This window comes from Macaca thibetana, chromosome 11 (genome assembly GCF_024542745.1).
Source record: "Macaca thibetana thibetana isolate TM-01 chromosome 11, ASM2454274v1, whole genome shotgun sequence".
NCBI classification, from domain to species: domain Eukaryota; kingdom Metazoa; phylum Chordata; class Mammalia; order Primates; family Cercopithecidae; genus Macaca; species Macaca thibetana.
In genome coordinates, this window is record NC_065588.1 from 119,825,625 (window position 1) to 119,845,526 (window position 19,902).

At 47.8% G+C, this 19,902-nt stretch overlaps 2 protein-coding genes across 2 annotated transcripts in view; both read left to right on the forward strand.

Annotated features, from left to right (window-relative positions):
* The window catches only part of DDX55 (DEAD-box helicase 55), a 312,124-nt gene that overhangs the window by 124,834 nt on the left and 167,388 nt on the right, over positions 1-19,902 (forward strand). The window lies entirely within an intron of this gene.
* Positions 1-19,902, forward strand: part of TMED2 (transmembrane p24 trafficking protein 2) — a 209,137-nt gene that overhangs the window by 49,051 nt on the left and 140,184 nt on the right. The gene's annotated exons all lie outside the window — the stretch shown is intronic.

Sequence of the window (19,902 nt, forward strand, 5' to 3'; positions counted from 1 at the left end):
CCAACCAACTAAAGCAAAGCAAATTAACAAAACATACTATTTTCAGAGGGCCGTTTTTATTTTCCTTATTTATTTATTTTTAGTTTTATTTATTTTTTTTTTTTGAGACGGAGTCTTGCTCTGTTGCCCAGGCTGGAGTGCAGTGGCACAATCTCGGCTCACTGCAACCTCCACCTCCCAGGTTCAAGCAATTCTCCTACCTCAGCCTCCCGAGTAGCTGGGACTACTGCGCCAGTTATAGTCCCAGCACATGCCACCACGCCTGGCTAATTTTTTGTATTTTAGTAGAGATGGGGTTTCACCGTGTTGCCCAGGCTGGTTGTGAACTCTTGAGCTCAGGCAATCCTCCCACCTGGGTCTCCCAAAGTGCTGGGATTACAGGTGTGCGCCACCATGCATGGCTAATTTTTTGTATTTTTAGTAGAGATGGAATTTTATCATGTTGCCCAGGCTGGTCTTGAACTCCTGACCTCAGGGTGATCCACCAGCCTCGGCCTCCCAAAGTGCTGGGATTACAGGCATGAGCCACCGTGCTTGGCCTTTCTTCTTCTTCTTCTTTTTTTTTTTTTTTGAGACAGAGTTTCGCTCTTGTAGCCCAGGCTGGAGTGCAGTGGCATGATCTTGGCTCATTGCAACCTCTGCCTCCTGGATTCAAGCAATTCTCCTGCCTCAGCCTTGCAAGTAGCTGGGATTACAGGCATGAGCCACCACACCCAACTAAGTTTTGTATTTTTAGTAGAGACAGGGTTTCACCATGTTGGCCAGGCTGGTCTTGAACTCCTGACCTCAGGTGATCTGCCCGCCTCACCCTCCCAAAGTGCTGGGATTACAGGTGTGAGCCACCGTGCCCAGCCTATTTTTTCGTAAGAGATGAGGACTTGCTCTGTCACCCCAGCTGGAGTGCAGTGGCATGATCACAGTTCACTGCAGCCTCGAACTCCTGGGCTTAGGTGATCCTCCCACCTCAGCCTCCCGAGTAGCTGGGACTACAGGTGCTTGCCACCATACATGGCTAATTTTTTTTTTTTTAAGAGACAAGGCCTCGTTCTGTTGCCCCGGCTGGTCTCAAAATCCTGGCCTCAAGCAATCCTCCCACTTTGGCCTCCCAAAGTGCTAGGATTACAGGAATGAGCCACTGTGCCCCACCACCAATATTGTAATAATCAAAACAAAGCTCCTGGACAAGGGCCTAGAAGCCCACAAATCACAGAGTGACAACATCCAGTGGTTAAATACTGAGATGAAACATTAGGCCTGCCATACGTAAGAGAGGGTATGTCGGCCGGGCGCGGTGGCTCACGCCTGTAATCCCAGCACTTTGGGAGGCTGAGGCGGGCAGATCACAAGGTCAGGAGATCGAGACCATGGTGAAACCCCGTCTCTACTAAAAATAGAAAAAAAATTAGCCGGGCGCAGTGGCGGGCGCCTGTAGTCCCAGCTACTCGGGAGGCTGAGGCAGGAGAATGGCGTGAACCCGGGAGGCGGAGCTTGCAGTGAGCCGAGATTGCGCCACTGCACTGCACTCCAGCCTGGGCGACAGAGCAAGACTCCGTCTCAAAAAAAAAAAAAAAAAGAGAGGGTATGTCCATCCAATAGAATAGTATTCAACCATAACAAAGAATGGAAAATAAAATAGAGAGCTGATAAATAAATGCTTGCATATATTGGCAGATGATTTTCAATAAGGGAGCTAAGATCATTCAATGGGGCAAGGACAGTCTTTTCAACCAATGTAGTTCACTATACACAAAAAATTAACTCAGAGTGCATCTAAAGGGCCATCACAGTGGCCAGGAGTTGGAGACCAGTCTGGGCAACACAGTGAGAACTCTCTCTACAAAAAATAAAAAAGGAGCCAGGTGCTGTGGCTCACACCTGTAATCCCAACACTTTGGGAGATGTAAGTGGGCAGATCACTTGAGGTCAGGAGTTCGAGACCAGCCTGGCCAACATGGTGACGGAGAATGGAGAGTTGTTGTTTAATGGGAGTAGAGTTTCAGTTTTGCAAGATCAGAAAGTTCTGGAGATTGGTTGCATGTGAGCCACTGTGCCTGGCCAAGAGATGTTAATTTTGAGCGGCCTGGTGGCTCATGCCTGTAATCCCACAGCACTTTGGGAGGATTATTTGAGACCAGGAGTTCCAGACCAGCCTAGTCAACAAAATGAGATCCCATCTCTACCAAAAAAAAAAAAAAAAAAAAAAAAAATTAGCTGGGTGTGATAGTGCATACTTGTGGTCCCAGCTACTTGGGAAGCTGGGGTGGGAGAATCACTTGAGACCCAGTTCTAGGCTGCAGTGAGCCATGATCATGCCACTGCACTCTAGCCTGAGCAACACAGCAAGACTCAGTCTCAAGAAAAAAAAATTTAAATAAATAAATAAATAAGTAAGTAAAATAAAGCTGGGTGTAGTGGCTAATACCTGTAATCCCAGCACTTTGGGAGGCTGAGGTGGGTGGATTGCTTGAGGCCAGGAGTTTGAGACCAGCCTGGCCAACATGGTAAAATTCTGTCTTTATCAAAAATACAAAAATTAGCAGGGCTTGTGCTAAGCACCTATAATCCCAGTTACTTGGGAAGTTGAGGTGCAAGAATCACTTGAACCTGGAAGGGGAGGTTGCAGTGAGCCGAGATCATGCCACTGCACTCTAGCCTGGCTGACAGAGCAAGACTCAGTCTCAGAAAAAAAAAAAAAAAAGAACCGTAAAATAAAGACGTATGAATTTGATTAAACAGTTTATCTTCAATAATCTAGACATGAGTCCACAGATGGCTTCTATGGTTTCATAGCTGTCTCTCACAGCTTTGGTGGGTTTGTTTTCTGACTTTCAGTCATGTGCTTCTAAACTCAACATGAAACTCCCTCATCCCAGCTGGGCTTCTCACTGCCCTAACTTTTCAGACAAATCAAAGACCCAACCAGTGCTACAGTCTGCATTGGTAAGCCCGCTCGAGGAACTCGGCGTATTCGCCCAGGATTTAGTCTACGAACACTCAAGCAATTTGCAATCCAAAGAAGATTTGAAATATGAGACTTCCAAGGCATCATATGCTCGCCCGTTTATGATAAAGGAGGTTTCAGAGGATACAGATGAAAGTGAGGAATGCAGGGAGGGGGCAGAGCTCCCACACCCTCCCCCGGGCACCGCGCTCCAGGAACCTCCATGTGTTCAGCTGTACGGAAGCTCAAAAAATGTACTATATCTTACTCTTGGTGGAGGTCACATGAGTACACACGAAGGTAAAAAGTTGAGGTTGGGCAGGGTGGCCTACGCCTGTTATCCCAGCATTTTGGGAAGTTGAGGTGGGAGGATCGTTTCAACCCAGGAGTTCAAGACCAGCTTGGGCAACATAGTGAGATCTTGTCTGTATAAATAATTAAACAATTAGGCAAGCGTGGTGGTGTGCACCGGTGGTTCCATCCATTTGGGAGGCCAAGGTGGGAGAATTCCTTGAGCCTGGGAGGCCGAGGGTGCAGTGAGCCGTGATGGAACCACCGCACTCCAGCCTGGGTGACAGAGCGAGACTATCTCTAAACAAATAGTCGGGCACGGTGGCTCATGCCTGTAATCGCAGCACTTTGGGAGGCCAAGCTGGGCAGATCACGAGGTCAGGAGTTTGAGACCAGCTGGGCCAACATGGTGAAACTCCGTCTCTACTAAAGACACAAAAAAATAGCTGGGGTGGTGGTGCGTGCTTATAATCCCAGCTACTCTGGAGGTTGGGCCAGGAGAATCGTTTGAACTTGGGAGGCAGAGGTTACAGTGAGCTGAGGTCGCACCATTGCACTCCAGCCTAGGCGACAGGGCTAGACTCCGTCTCAAAAAAAAAAAGTTTCCTTTAACTTTCACTGCTCCCACTCTTCACTGCTGGAATTGTCCACGTCAAAAGTTCCTTCTGGGCCCAGTGAGGTGGCTCATGCCTGTAATCCCAGCATTTTGGGAGGCTGAGGCAGGCGGATCATGAGCTCAGGAGTTTGAGACCAGCCTGACCAACATGGTGAAGCCCTCATCTCTACTAAAAATACAAAAATTAGCAGGGCGTGGTGGCGGGCGCCTATAATCCCAGGTACTCAGGAGGCTGAGGCAGGAGAATCACTTGAACCTGGGAGGTGGAGGTTGTAGTGAGCCGATATCGCGCCGTTGCACTCCAGCCTGGGTGACAGAGCGGGACTCTGTCTTAAAAAAAAAAGTTCCTTCTGGGCCAGGCAAAGTAGCTCCTGTCTGTAATCCCAGTGCTGCAGGAAGCCAAGGCAGGAGGATCACTTGAGTACAGGAGTTCGAGACCAGCTTAGGCAACATGGGGAAACCCCATCTCTACAAAACAAATCAAAACAAAACAAAACCACGAAAATTAGCCAGGCGTGGTGACACATACCTGTAGTCCTGGCTACTTGGGAGTCTGAAGCCAGAGGATCTCTTGAGACAAGGAGGTCGAGTCTGCAGTGAGCCTTGACTGCACCACTGCACTCCAGCCTGGGCAACAGATTAAGACTGTCACAAAACAAAACAAAACAAAACAAACAAAAAACAAAGAATCTGTTTATTCATTAATGATTATTGTATTGAGCGTCTACTATGTTCAAAGGCTGAAATGTCCTATAAGGCTGTAGAGTTAAGCAGTCTTTGCTTTGAACCTCCTAATTGCTACATACTTGCTGATTCACAAACTCAACCGAATTTCCTAATCTCTCCAAACCCAGTTTCCTCACTGTACACTGGGAAAAATAAAAATATCTGTTTCGCAAGACTGATGTAAGGATTGTATAATACAATGCATTAAAGTGTGTAGGATACTATAAGCATCAATGGATGTTGGCTACTATTACAAAGTGTTAAGAAACCTAACTCTTAGATCCCTCATAGAATTGGACAATCTGTTGATAGGTAATGATGGCCCTTCTCTCTCCACTGGGAAATTATGAAAACAATTACAAGTTATAGCAGAGGTTCTTTTCTTATTTCCCCCAGAGACAGGATCTTGCTCGGTCACTCTGGTTGGAGCGCAGTGACATGAACATAGCTCACTGCAGCCTTGAGCTCCAGGGTTCAAGAGCTCTCCTGCCTCAGACTGCCGAGGAGCTAGGACTACGAGTGCCTGTCACCATGCCTGGCTAATTTTTCAAAAATTTTTTGTAAGCTGGGCACCGTGGCTCACGCCTCTAATCCCAGCACTTTGGGAGGCCGAGGCGGGTGGATCACCTGAGGTCGGGAGTTCGAAACCAGCCTGGTCAACATGGTGAAATCCTGTCTCTACTAAAAATACAAAATCAGCTGGGTGTGGTGGTGCATGCCTGTATTCCCAGCTACTCGGGAGGCTGAGGCGGGAGAATCATTTGAACCGGGGAGGCAGAGGTTGCAGTGAGCCAAGATCATGCCATTGCACTCCATCCTGGGCAACAAGAGCCTTTGAAACTCCATCTCAAAAAAAAAAAAAAAATTTTTTTTGTAGAGGCAACATCTCCCTATGTTGCCCGGGCTGGTCTCCCACTCCTGGCCCCAAGCAATCCTCCTGCCTCAGCCTCCCAATGTGCTAGGGTTACAGATGTGAGCCGCTGTGTCTGGCTGATAGCAGAAGTTTTAAAGTGTGGTCCCAGGGTCAGCCCCATGAGCATCACTTGGAAACTTTTTAGAAATGCGAATTCTCGACCCACTGATTCAGAAACATTGAGGGAGGGCTCCAGCATCTGTGTTTTAAAGCCCCGTAGGTGATTCTAGTGCATGCTCAAGTGTGAAAACCAGTGAGTGATAGCAGAGTGTTCAGGAGGCTGACTTTGGCTGGGTACAATGGCTCATGCCTGTAGTCCAAGCACTTTGGGAGACCGAGGCAGGCAGATCGCCTGAGCATAGTAGTTCGAGACCAGCCTTGGCAACATGGCAAAAAACCGTCTCTACAAAAAATACAAAAAATTAGCCAGGCATAGTGGTATGTGGCTGTGGTCCCAGCTACTCGGGAGGCTGAGGTGGGAGGATCACTTGGATCACTGGAGCCCAGGAGGTCAAGGCTTCAGTGAGCCAAGATCAAGCCACTGCACTCCAGCCTGGGTGACAGAGCGAGACCCTGTCTCAAATGGTTTTTTTTATTATTATTTTTAAATGTTTTAAATTATACTTTAAGTTCTAGGGTACATGTGCACAATGTGCAGGTTTGTTACATATGTATACATGTGCCATGTTGGTGTGCTGCACCCATTAACTCGTCATTTACATTAGTTATATCTCCTAATGCTATCCATTCCCCCTCCCCGCACCCCACAACAGGCCCCGGTGTGTGATGTTCCCCACCCTGTGTCCAAGTGTTCTCATTGTTCAATTCCCACCTATGAGTGAGAGCATGTGGTGTTTGGTTTTCTGTTCTTGCGATAGTTTGCTGACAATGATGGTTTCCAGCTGCATCCATGTCCCTACAAAGAACACGAACTCATCCTTTTTTATGGCTGCCTAGTATTCCATGGCGTATATGTGCCACATTTTCTTAATCCAGTCTGTCACTGATGGACATTGGGTTGATTCCAAGTCTTTGCTATTGTGAATAGTGCCTCAATAAACATACGTGTGCATGTCTTTATAGCAGCATGATTTATAATCCTTTGGATATATACCCAGTAATGGGATGACTGGGTCAAATGATATTTCTAGTTCTCGGTCCTTGAGGAGTCGCTACACTGTTTTCCACAATGGTTGAACTGGTTTGTAGTCCCAGCAACAGTGTAAAAGTGTTCCTGTTTCTCCACATCCTCTCCAGCACCTGTTGTTTCTAGGCGATACCATTCAGGACGTAGGCATGGGCAAGGACTTCATGTCTAAAACACCAAAAGCAATGACAACACAAGCCAAAATCCCTGTCTCAAATTTTAGAAACAGAAAGAAGAGAGTCTGGCTTCTAGAGCCAGAGCACAAATCTTCACTCTCCTTCTTGTAAGCAAATTAATCCCCTGCTCCCAAGCTCAAGTCTCCCAACTATAAAATTGGGATAAGAATAGAACGTACTTCTTCGTGGTTTTTTTTTTTTTTTTTTTTTTTTTTTTGAGACAGGATCTCCCTCTGTCACCCTGGCTGGAGTGCAGTGGCACAATCTCGGCTCACTGCAACCTCCACCTCCCAAATTCAAGTGATTCTCCTGCCTCAGCCTCCTGAGTAGCTGGGATTACAGGTGCATGCCACCACGCCCAGCAAATTTTGGTATTTTTAGTTGAGACGAGGGTTTCACAGTGTTGGCCAGGCTGGTCTCGAACTCCTGACTTCAGGAGATTCGCTTGCCTCGGCCTCTCAAAGTGCTGTGATTACAGGCATGGGCCACTGCCCCCGGTAAGCATTTAGAACAGTGTCTGGGCCAGGTGCAGGTGCAGTGACTCACATCTTATAATCCCAGAACTTTCAGAGGCCAAGGCAGGAGGACTGCTTGAACCCAGGAGTTCAAGACCAGCCTGGGCAACATAGTGAGTCCCTGTTTGTATTTTAATAAATATATATATTTTTATATATATAAAAAAAGAAGGGGCCGGGCGTTGTGGCTCACATCTGTAATCCCAGCACTTTGGGAGGCTGAGGCAGATGGATCACTTGAGGTCAAAAGTTCCAGACCAGCCTGGTCAACATGGCAAAACCCTATCTCTATTAAAAATACAAAAATTTGGCCGGGTGCGGTGGCTCACGTCCATAATCCCAGTACTTTGGGAGGTTAAGGTGGGCAGATCACAAGGCCAGGAGATCAAGACCATCTTGGCTAACACGGTGAACCCCGTTTCTACTAAAAATACAAAAAATTAGCTGGTCATGGTGGCAGGCGCCTGAAGTCCCAGCTACTCAGGAGGCTGAGGCAGGAGAATCGCTTGAACTCAGGAGGTGGAGGTTGCAGTGAGCCGAGATCGCACCACTGCACTCCAGCCTGGCAACAACAGCAAAACTCTGTCTCAAAAAAAAAAAAAAGAAAAAAAAAAGAAAAGAAAAGACTTACTCTGCTTGGTGTACCAAACACAACCACCAGCTATTTGCCATTGGAAACGTCCTATTTGTGGACATTCGCCCCGAAAACATTTACTGTTCCATTTGTATTGCATGACCCACCCATCTGCTTTTTTTTTTTTTTTTCCATTTTACTTTTTCCTTTGTTTAACCAAAAATACAGCATGACCTTCTGTCATGTTGCCTTTTTAGTCCCTCTTTAGTTTTCCGCTCAAAGGTGGGGCAGGGCAGGGAGGAGGGGAGTTCCATCGCATACTGCGGCATACCTGTCTTAAATCTCAGGGGAAGCCGGGCGCGGTGGCTCAAGCCTGTAATCTTAGCACTTTGGGAGGCCGAGACGGGCGGATCACGAGGTCAGGAGATCAAGACCATCCTGGCTAACACGGTGAAACCCCGTCTCTACTAAAAAATACAAAAAACTAGCCGGGCGAGGTGGCGGGCGCCTGTAGTCCCAGCTACTCGGGAGGCTGAGGCAGGAGAATGGCGTGAACCCGGGAGGCGGAGCTTGCAGTGAGCGAGACTCCGTCTCAAAAAAAAAAAAAAAAAAAAAAAAAAATCTCAGGGGAAGAGTGTTCTGGAAATTCTTTTTTTTTTTTTTTTTTTTTTTTTTTTTTTTTTGAGACGGAGTCTCGCTCTGTCGCCCAGGCTGGAGTGCAGTGGCGCGATCTCGGCTCACTGCAAGCTCCGCCTCCCGGGTTTACGCCATTCTCCTGCCTCAGCCTCCCGAGTAGCTGGGACTACAGGCGCCGCCACCTCGCCCGGCTAATTTTCTTGTATTTTTAGTAGAGACGGGGTTTCACCGTGTTAGCCAGGATGGTCTCGATCTCCTGACCTCGTGATCCGCCCGTCTCGGCCTCCCAAAGTGCTGGGATTACAGGCTTGAGCCACCGCGCCCGGCCCAGGTCTTGTTATTCTTAAATCATACGTGGAAACAACAAGGATTTTGGAGATTTCCCAGCCTAGTTTAAATGCCTGGGATGCTCAGTCAATGATTTTATCTGGAGCAGTTTAGGGGAAGGAATCTAGCTGCAGGAAGGGTGGTGCCCAGGGCACTGTTTTGAGTCTGTGTTTGCATAAGGCAACAGTAAAAAAAAAAACCTGTGATTTGTTTATTCAGCGTGGTGGGTGGGAGGGCATTATAACTGAAGTTCTCCACCCTCCCCTCCAAGTCAGCCCTTGCTGCACCACTGGAATGCAACAACCGCCTCCTTACAGAGCTGTTAAGGGAATGAAATGAGCTTGGCCCAGGGCCAGCCAGTGAACACTAAATGTTCCTTTGAGATTCTGTTAGTGTGAAACTTCTGTAGAAAGATCTGCCTTCCCTAGTGCCCTCCACATCTCCTGCTTGGTTTGTAAAATGTTTTATAATAAATGTTTAGCTATATAGAGTTAGCAGTCCTGGAGATGCACCTATCTGATTGCCTTTCAAGAGACTAACAGGGGCCGGGCGCGGTGGCTCACGCCTGGAATCCCAGCACTTTGGGAGGCCAAGGCAGGAGGATCGCTTGAGCCCAGGAGTTCAAGATCAGCCCAGGAGTTCAAGACCAGCCTGGCCAACATGGTGAAACCTTGTCTCTACTAAAGACATGAAAAATTAGCCAGGTGTGGTCGCACACGCCTGTAATCCCAGCTACCTGGGAGGCTGAGGCAGGAGAATCACTTGAACCCAGGAGGTGGAGGTTGCAGTAAGCCGAGATCGAGCCATTGTACTTCAGCCAGGGTGACAGAGCAACACTCCGTCAAAAAAAAAAAAAAAAAAAAAAAAAAAAAAAAAAAAAAAAGGCCGGGCGCGGTGGCTCAAGCCTGTAATCCCAGCACTTTGGGAGGCCGAGACGGGCGGATCACAAGGTCGGGAGATCGAGACCATCCTGGCTAACACGGTGAAACCCCGTCTCTACTAAAAAAATACAAAAAACTAGCCGGGCGAGGTGGCGGGCGCCTGTAGTCCCAGCTACTCGGGAGGCTGAGGCAGGAGAATCGTGTGAACCCGGGAGGCGGAGCTTGCAGTGAGCTGAGATCCGGCCACTGCACTCCAGCCTGGGCGACAGAGCGAGACTCTGTCTCAAAAAAAAAAAAAAAAAAAAAAAAAAAAAAAAAAAAAAAAAAAGATATCACCTCACAACCCTTAGGGTAGCTATTACTATTTTTTTTGAGACAGAGTTTTGCTGTTATCGCCCAGGTTGGAGTGCAGTGGCATGATCTCGGCTCACCGAAACCTCTGCCTCCTGGATTCAAGCAGTTTTCCTGCTTCAGTCTCCCGAGTAGCTGGGATTACAGGCACACACCACCACGCCCGGCTAATTTTTGTATTTTCAGTAGAGACAGGGTTATTCCATGTTAGTCAAGCTGGTCTCAAACTCCTGACCTCAAATGATCCACCCACCTCGGCCTCCCAAAGTGTTGAGATTACAGGCGTGAGCCACTGCGTCTGGCCTAGGATGCCTATTATTTAAAGAAAGAAAGAAAGAAAGAAAAAAAAAGCTTTGGTGAGGATGTGGAGAAATGAACTGCTGGAGCGCTGCTGGTGGGAATGTAAAATGGTGAAGCTGCTATGAAAAACACTATGGAGGGTCCTCAAATAATTAAAAGTAGCCAGGCGTGGTTGGAGACTGAGGCAGGAGAATTGCTTGAACCCAGCAGGCAGAGGTTGCAGTGAGCTGAGATGGCAACACTGCACTCCAGCCTAGATGACAGAGCAAGACTCCATCTCTAAATAAACAAACAAATAAATAAATAAATGTAGAATTCTATGTGATCCAGAAATTCCCCTTCTGGGTGTGTACTCAGAAGAATTGAAAACAGGATCTTAAAGAGATATTTGGGCACTCAGGTTCATAACAGCGCTACTCACAATAGCCAAGAGGTGGAAGTAACCCAAGTATTTATCAGTGGATCAATGGAGAATGTGGTCTGTCTATACAGTGGATATGATTCAGCTTAAAAAGGAAGGAAATGGCCGGGCGCGGTGGCTCAAGCCTGTAATCCCAGCACTTTGGGAGGCCGAGACGGGCGGATCACGAGGTCAGGAGATCGAGACCATCCTGGCGAACACGGTGAAACCCCGTCTCTACTAAAAAAATACAAAAAACTAGCCGGGCGAGGTGGCGGGCGCCTGTAGTCCCAGCTACACAGGAGGCTGAGGCAGGAGAATGGCGTGAACCCGGGAGGCGGAGCTTGCAGTGAGCTGAGATCCGGCCACTGCGCTCCAGCCCTGGCGACAGAGCGAGACTCCGTCTCAAAAAAAAAAAAAAAAAAAAAAAAAAAAAAAAAAAAAGGAAGGAAATGCTGACACACACTACAACATAGATAAACCTTGAAGACGTTACTCTGAGTGAAAGAAGCCAGTCACAAAAAGACAAATACTACGTGATTCTGTGTACAGGAAGTCATACGCATATAGGAAGTCACATGTGGAATCATGTCGTATATGAGACATAGAGACAGAAGGTAGACTGTTGGGTGCCGGGGCTAGGGTGGGGGAAAAGGGAGGTGTTTAACGGGGAGAGAGTTTCAGCTTTGCAAGATGAAAGAGTTCTGGAGATGGGTTGCACAATAATGTAAATATACTTAACACTACTGAACTGTACACTTAGAAATGATTAAGATTATACATTTTATGTTATGTGTTTTTCTTACCATAGTTAAAAAAATATGGCTGGGCGTGGTAGCTCACGCCTGTAATCCCAGCATTTTGGTAGGCCAAGGCAGGAGGATTACCTGAGGTCAGGAGTTCGAGACCAGCCTGGGAAACATGGCAAAACCCCTCTCTACTAAAAATACAAAAGAATTGGCCAGGCGCAGTGGCTCAAGCCTGTAATCCCAGCACTTTGGGAGGCCGAGATGGGCGGATCACGAGGTCAGGAGATCGAGACCATCCTGGCTAACAGAGTGAAACCCCGTCTCTACTAAAAAATACAAAAAGCTAGCCGGGCGAGGTGGCGGGTGCCTGTAGTCTCAGCTACTCGGGAGGCTGAGGCAGGAGAATGGCGTGAACCCGGGAGGCGGAGCTTGCAGTGAGCTGAGATCCCGCCACTGCACTCTAGCCTGGGTGACAGTGCGAGACTCCATCTCAAAAAAAAAAAAAAAAAAAAAAAAAAAAAAGAATTAGCCAGGCATGGTGGCGGACACCTGTAGTCCCAGCTACTCGGGAGGATGAAGCAGGAGAATCACTTGAACCTGGGAGGCAGAGATTGCAGTAAGCTGAGATTGCGCCACGGCACTCCAGCCTGGGTGACAGAACGAGACTCCAAATAGAAAAATAAAATAAAATAAAAATAAATAAATACATAAATATTTTTAAAAAATATTTAGAAAGAGCTTGCGAGTGAGTGCAAGGAGTACAGTTGCCTCCTCCAGCTGCAGCACCTTCCATCCTGCTGGGAACACCATTTTCACAGGCAGCCCTCTGTCCATGACTAAGCCCAGCAGGGATGCCAGGACCGGGCCATTTCTGCCCAACAAGGGACAACTCTATCGGCGATCTTTACCTTGGAGTAACCCCTTGGGTTAGTCAAGCCTGTGCTGTAGTCTGAGGCCCTTGTTTCCTGACTGATTTCTCCCGTTTCTATTCTCAGATGTCAGATGGCATCAGAGTCCAGGGCTTTCCCTGCCCAACCCTGCTTCACCACTCTTTGTGAGTCACAGGTCATAAGCCTCCACTAACCCTAGCCCTATGTAGCCCTGACCCTTGCATTACTAACTGGGCCTGACTCTCTGCTTACTGGAGGACCCAACTAACACAAGAGACAAATTGGGGTCTATGCCTCACACCTGTAATCACAGCACTTTAGGAGGCCTAAAGGAGGCGGGAGGATCACTTGAGTCCAGGGGTTTGAGTCTAGCCTGGGCAATATAGTGAGACACTGTGTCTACAAAAAATGCAAATATTAGTCACATGAGGTGGCAGGTGCCTACCGTCCCAGCTGCTGGAGAGGCTGAAGTGGGAGGGTCACTTGAGCCTAGGAGGTTGAGGCTATAGTGAGCCATGATTATACCACTGCATTCCAGCTTGGGCTACAGAGGGGAGACTCGGTTTCAAGAGAAAAAAAAAAAAGAAGAAAGAAAAGAAGAAAAAACATGAATACATGCTTATTGTAAAAAGTGTGAAATGGCCGGGCGCGGTGGCTCAAGCCTGTAATCCCAGCACTTTGGGAGGCTGAGATGGGCGGATCACGAGGTCAGGAGATTGAGACCATCCTGGCGAACACGGTGAAACCCCATCTCTACTAAAAAATACAGAAAACTAGCCGGGCGCGGTGGCGGGCGCTTGTAGTCCCAGCTACTCGGGAAGGCTGAGGCAGGAGAATGGCGTAAACCCGGGAGGCGGAGCTTGCAGTGAGCTGAGATCCGGCCACTGCACTCCAGCCTGGGCGACAGAGCGAGACTCCGTCTCAAAAAAAAAAAAAAAAAAAAAAAAGGTGTGAAATGTTACTAAGTAGTATAATTAGAAGTGAGAGTAAGGAAGGAGACCTCTACTACTGTTGCCCTCCTCTCCCCACCTTGCCTAGTTCACAAGACAGGAGCAAAGAGAGAAAGAAACAAAAGTAAGATAAATAGCCAGACAACCTTGGCACCACCACCTGGCCCTAGGAGTTAAAAAAAAGTAATAATAATAATATCAACCCCTGACCTAAACTACTTGTGTTACCTGTAAATTCCAGACACCGTATGAAAAAAAGCATTGTAAAACTTTTTGTTCTGTTAGCTGATGCATGTAGGCCCAGTCACATTTCCCACGCTTGCTCGATTTATGACGACCCTTTCACGTGGACCCCTTAAAATTGTAAGACTTTAAAAAGGCCGAGGATTTCTTTGTCGGGGAGCTTGGCTCTTAAGACGCGAGCCTGCCGACGCTCCTGGCCGAATAAAAAACCTCTTCCTTCTTTAATCTGGTGTCTGAGGAGTTTTGTCTGCGGCTCTTCCTGCTGCAAGAGGTCTTCCTCCACAATGTCACCATGATCCCCAAGCAACTACTGTTAACAGTTTGATGTAACCTTCTAGACCTATTACAGTAGCCACCAGCATGTCACTGCCAAGCACTTGAAATGTAGTGAGTCCTAATTGAGATGAGCTGTAAGTATAAAAATACATCTTGAATTTCATCTGGGTGTGGTGGCTCATGCCTTCAATCCGAGCATTTTGGAGGCCGAGGCGGGTGGATCATAAGGTCAGGAGTTCGAGACCAGCCTGGCCAAGATGGTGAAACTCCGTCTCTACTGAAAATACAAAAATTAGCCAGGCATGGTGGCGGGCACCTGTAATCCCAGCTACTCAGGAGGCTGAGGCAGGGGAATTGCTTGAACCCGGAGGCAGAGGTTGCAGTGAGCTGAGATCGTGCCACTACACTCTAGCCTGAGTGACAGAATAAGACTTCGTCTCAAAAAAAAAAAAAAAAAAAAAAAAAACAAACTTGACATTCGTCTGGGTGTGGTGGCTCATGCTTGTAATCCCAGCACTTTGGGAAGCCAAGGTGGGCAGATTACCTGTGGTCAGGAGTTCAAGACCAGCCCGGCCAACATGGCAAAATCCTGTCTCTACTAAAAATACAAAAATTAGCCAGGTGCGCCTGTAATCCCAGCTAGTTGGGAGGCTGAGACAGGAGAATCGCTTGAACCCTGGAGGCGGAGGTTGTAGTGAGCTGAGATTGCGCCACTGCACTCTAGCCTGGATGACAGAATGACAGTCTGTCTCAAAAACAAAAAAAAGAAAAGAAAAAAAAATCCTTGCATTTCTTTTTTGTTGTTGTTTTGAGACACCAAGGCTGGGGTGTAGTGATACAATCTCAGCTCACTATAATCTCGACCTTCCGGGCTCAAGTAATTCTCTTGCGTCACTCTCCCGAGTAGCTGGAACTACTGACACGTGGCACCACGCCTGGATTTTATATATATGTGTATATATATATATATGTGTGTGTATATATATATATATATATTTTTTTTTTTTTTTTTTGAGATGGAGTCTCACTCTGTTGCCCAGGCTGGAGTGCAGTAGCATGATCTCGGCTCACTGCAAGCTCCGTCTCCTGGGTTCACGTCATTCTCCTGCCTCATAGTGAGATGAGATGCAATCTCTACAAAACATAGTGAGATGCAATCTCTACAAAAATGACAAATATTAGGCCGGGCGCGGTGGCTCACGCCTGTAATCCCAGCACTTTGGGAGGCCGAGGCAGGCGGATCACGAGGTCAGCAGATCAAGACCATCTGGCTAACATGGTGAAACCCCGTCTCTACTAAAAATGCGAAAAATTAGCTGGGCGTGGTGGCGGGCGTCTGTAGTCCCAGCTACTCGGGAGGCTGAGGCAGGAGAATGGCGTGAACCCAGGAGGCGGAGCTTGTAGTGAGCCCAGATTGCGCCACTGCACTCCAGCCTGGGCGACAGAAGGAGACTCCTTCTGTTGTCAAAAAAAAAAAATATTAGCTAGGTATGGTGGCACATGCCTATAGTTGAGTTAGAGGTCACAGTGAGCTAAGATCTGGCCACTATGCTGCTGTACTCCAGCTTGGGTGACTGAGCAAGACTGTGTCTCAAAAAAAAAAAGTGGCTTATGCCTGTAATCCAGCACTTTGGGAACCTAGGTAGGACAATGGCTTGAGCTCAGGAGTTGGAGGACCAGCTGGGAAACATAGTGAGACCTTCCCTCTACTAAAAAAAATTAATTGGGTGTGGTGGCATGAGCCTATAGTCCCAGCTACTTGGGAGACTGAGGCAAGAGGGTCACTTGAGTCTGGGAGGTTGAGGCTGCAGTGAGCCATGATTGTGCCACTGAACCCCAGCCTGGATAACAGATAAAGAGCTCGTCTCAAAAAAAAAGGATAACTGGGCACGGTGGCTCATGCCTGTAATACCAGCACTTTGGGAGGCTGAGGTGGGTGGATCACCTGAGGTCAGGAGTTTGAGACCAGTCTGGCCAACATGGTGAAACCCAGTCTTTGCTAAAAATACAAAAATTAGCTGAGTGTGAGAGGCTGAGGCAGGAGAATTGCTTGAACATGGGAGGCAGAGGTTGTAGTGAGCCAAGATCGTGTCACTGTACTCTAGCCTGGGTGAGAGAGTGAGACTGTCTCCAAAATATATATATAGTAGCCACTAGCCACATGAGGCTATTAAGTGCTGGAAATGAGGCTGGTACAACTGAGAAACTAAGCTTGTATTTATTTATTTAAAACTTTAAGGTTTTTGTAGACACGGGATCTTGCTAAGTTTCCCAGGCTGGTCTCGAATGCCTGCACTCAAGTGATCCTCCTGCTTTGGCGTGAGCCACCGTGCCTGGTCTAATTTTTTTTTTTTTTTTTTTGTAGAAATGAGTTCTTACTATGTTGCCTAGGCATGCTCTACTTTCTGGGGAGCGGAGTTATCTCCATAAGTTATTTGCAATTCTGCGTGGGAGATTTGCCTCTTCTCCTCACTTTATTTATTCAATCACTTATTTATATCAGTAGGGACTGGTGGACGTTTATTTATTTATTTAGAGACAGAGTTTTGCACTTGTTACCTAGGCTGGAGTGCAATGGCGTGATCTTAGCTCACTGCAACCTCCGCCTTCCGGGTTCAAGTGATTCTCCTGCCTCAGCCTCCCGAGTAGCTGGGATTACAGGCGCCCTCCACCATGCCCGGCTAATTTTTTGTATTTTTAGTAGAGACGGGGTTTCATCATGTTGGCCAGGCTGGTCTCGAACTCCTGACCTCACGTGATCCACACGCCTTGGCTTCCCAAAGTGCAGGGATTACAGGTGTGAGCCACTGTGCCTGGTCTGATATTTATTTTATTATTATTATTTTTTGAGACAGAGTCTCACTCTGTTGCCCAGGCTGGAGTGCAGTGACGCAATCTCTGCTCACTGCTACCTCTGCCTCCCAGGTTCAAGCGATTCTCCTGCCTCAGCCTCGTGAGTAGCTGGGATTACAGGTGTGAGCTACCATGATTGGACGAATTTTTTATTTTTTATTTTTTATTTTTTTGAGACAGGGTCTCACTCCAGCTGGAGTGCAATGGCACTCTCTTTGCTCACTGCAGCCTCAAGCTCCTGGGCTCAAGCGATCCTCCCACCTTAGCCTCCTGAGATGCTGGGAGTACAGGCGTGCACCAACAGGCCTGGCTAATTTTGTACTTTTTGTAGAGACGGGGTTTCACCATGTTGCCCAGGCTGGTCTTGAACTCCTGAGCTCCAGTGATCCACCCGCCTCAGCCTCCCGAAGTGCTGGGATTATAGGCATGAGCCACTGTACCTGGCCTTCTTGTGCATTTTTTATCCCAGTTCTACAGTCAGCTATTTCTCCAAGGAGCACTGGTTACTTTCATTGGAGAATGATACCAGAAACCGAGATCTTGGAGCTAGGTTGTGCTCATTGCTACCAGGGTACACAGACATTTTAATGTGTATGTAACATGAAATTTACCTTTTTGACTTCATTTTCATTTACTTATTTATTTTTTGAGACGGAGTTTGCTCTGTCGCCCAGGCTGGAGTGCAGTGGCGCGATGTTGGCTCACTGCAACGCCTCCTGGGTTCAAGTGATTCTCCTGCCTCAGCCTCCTGAGTAGCTGGGATTACAGGCACGTGCTACCACACCTGGCTAATTTTTGTATTTTTAGTAGAGACGGGGTTTCACCAAGTTGGTGAGGCTAGTCTTGAACTCCTGACTTCGTGATCCAACCACCTCAGCCTCCTAAAGTGCTGGGATTACAGGCTTGGACCACCACGCCCAGCCTTTTTTTTTTTTTTTTTTTTTTTTTTTTCCAATACCGGGTCTCCCTCTGTCGGGCTGGAGTAAAGTGGTATGCTCTTAGCTCATTGCAGCCTCGAACTCCCGGGCTCAAGTGATCCACCCACCTGAGCCTCCCAGAGTGTTAGGATTACAGGCATGAGCCATGGCACTTGGCTTCGTTTTCACTTTTTTTTTTTTTTTTGAGTCATAGTCTCACTCTGTTGCCCAGGCTGGAGTGCAGTGGCCTGATCTTGGCTGACTGCAACCTCTGCCTCCCAGGTTCAAGGGATTCTTGTGCCTCAGCCTCCCGATTAGCTAGGATTAAGGGTGTGCACCACAACCCCTGGCTAATTTTTGTATTTTTAGTAGAGACGGGGCTTCACCATGTTGGCATGGCTGGTCTTGAACTCCTGGCCTCAGGCAATCTGCCTTCCTTGGCCTCCCAAAGTGCTGAGATTATGGGTGTAAGACACTGCGCCTGGTACTTTTTTTTTTTTTTTTTTTTTTTTTTTTTGAGATAGGTTTTTGCTGTGTTGCCTAGGCTGGAGTGCAGTGACACAATCTTGGCTCACTGCAACCTCTGACTCCCAGGTTCAAGCTATTCTCCTGCCTCAGCCTCCCAAGTAGCTGGGACTACAGGCGCCTGCCACCACACGCAGCTAATTTTTGTATTTTTAGTAGAGATGGGGTTTCACTATGTTGGCCAGGCTGGTCTTGATCTCCTGACCTCGTGATCCTCCCAACTTGGTCTCCCAATTATAGGCCTTAGCCACCTCGCCCGGCCGGTTTGTTTTAACTATTAAATAACATTAAGTAGATTCACATTATTGTGAAACCATCTGTACTATCTATTTCCAGAACTTCTTGTTCATCTCAAATTGAACCTCTGTATCTGTTAAACAATAACTCGCCATTCTCCTAACACCCACAGCAGCCCCTGATAACCACTATTGTACTTTCCAACCATGAATTTGACTACCCTAGGTCCCTCATATAAATGGAACCATATGGTATTTGTCCTTATGCTTCTTTCACTTAGCATGGTTCATCCATGAACTAGGTTCATCCATGATGTTGTAGCAATTAGAATTTCATTCCTTTTTTTTTTTTTTTTTTTTTTTGAGACGGAGTCTCACTCTGCCGCCCAGGCTGGAGTGCAGTGGCCGGATCTCAGCTCACTGCAAGCTCCGCCTCCCGGGTTCACGCCATTCTCCTGCCTCAGCCTCCGGAGTAGCTGGGACTACAGGCGCCCGCCACCTCGCCCGGCTAGTTTTTTGTATTTTTTAGTAGAGACGGGGTTTCACCGTGTTAGCCAGGATGGTCTCGACTCCTGACCTCGTGATCCGCCCATCTCGGCCTCCCAAAGTGCTGGGATTACAGGCTTGAGCCACTGCGCCCGGCCTTTTTTTTTTTTTTTTTTTTTTTTTTTTTTGAGACGGAGTCTCGCTGTGTAGCCCAGGCTGGAGTGCAGTGGCCGGATCTCAGCTCACTGCAAGCTCCGCCTCCCGGGTTCACGCCATTCTCCGGCCTCAGCCTCCGGAGTAGCTGGGACTACAGGCGCTGCCACCTCGCCCGGCTATTTTTTGTATTTCTTAGTAGAGACGGGGTTTCACCGTGTTAGCCAGGATGGTCTCGATCTCCTGACCTCGTGATCCGCCCATCTCGGCCTCCCAAAGTGCTGGGATTACAGGCTTGAGCCACCGCGCCCGGCCAAGAATTTCATTCCTTTTTAAGGAGAAATAGTATTCCATTGCATGTACTGTACATACAACTCGTGTGTGCGTGTGTGTGTGTTTAAAAACATAGGGGTCGGCAGGGCATGGTGGCTCACGCCGGTAATCCCAGCACTTTGGGAGGCCGAGGCAGGTGGATCACCTGAGGTTGGGAGTTCAAGACCAGCCTGACCAACATGGAGAAACCCCGTCTCTACTAAAAATACAAAATTAGCCGGGCGTGGTGGCGCATGCGTGTCATCCCAGCAACTCGTGAGGCTGAGTCAGGAGAATCGCTTGAACTTGGGAGGTGGAGGTTGCAGTCAGCCAAGATTGCACCATTGCACTCCAGTCTGGGCAACAAGAGTGAAACTAAAACAAAACAAAACAAAACACAAACAAAAAAAAATCACAAACAAACAAACATAGGGGTCTTGCTCTGCTGCCCAGGCTGACAGGCTGAACTTGAACTCCTGGCCTCAAGCCTCATGGCTCAGCCTCCTTAGTAGCTGAAA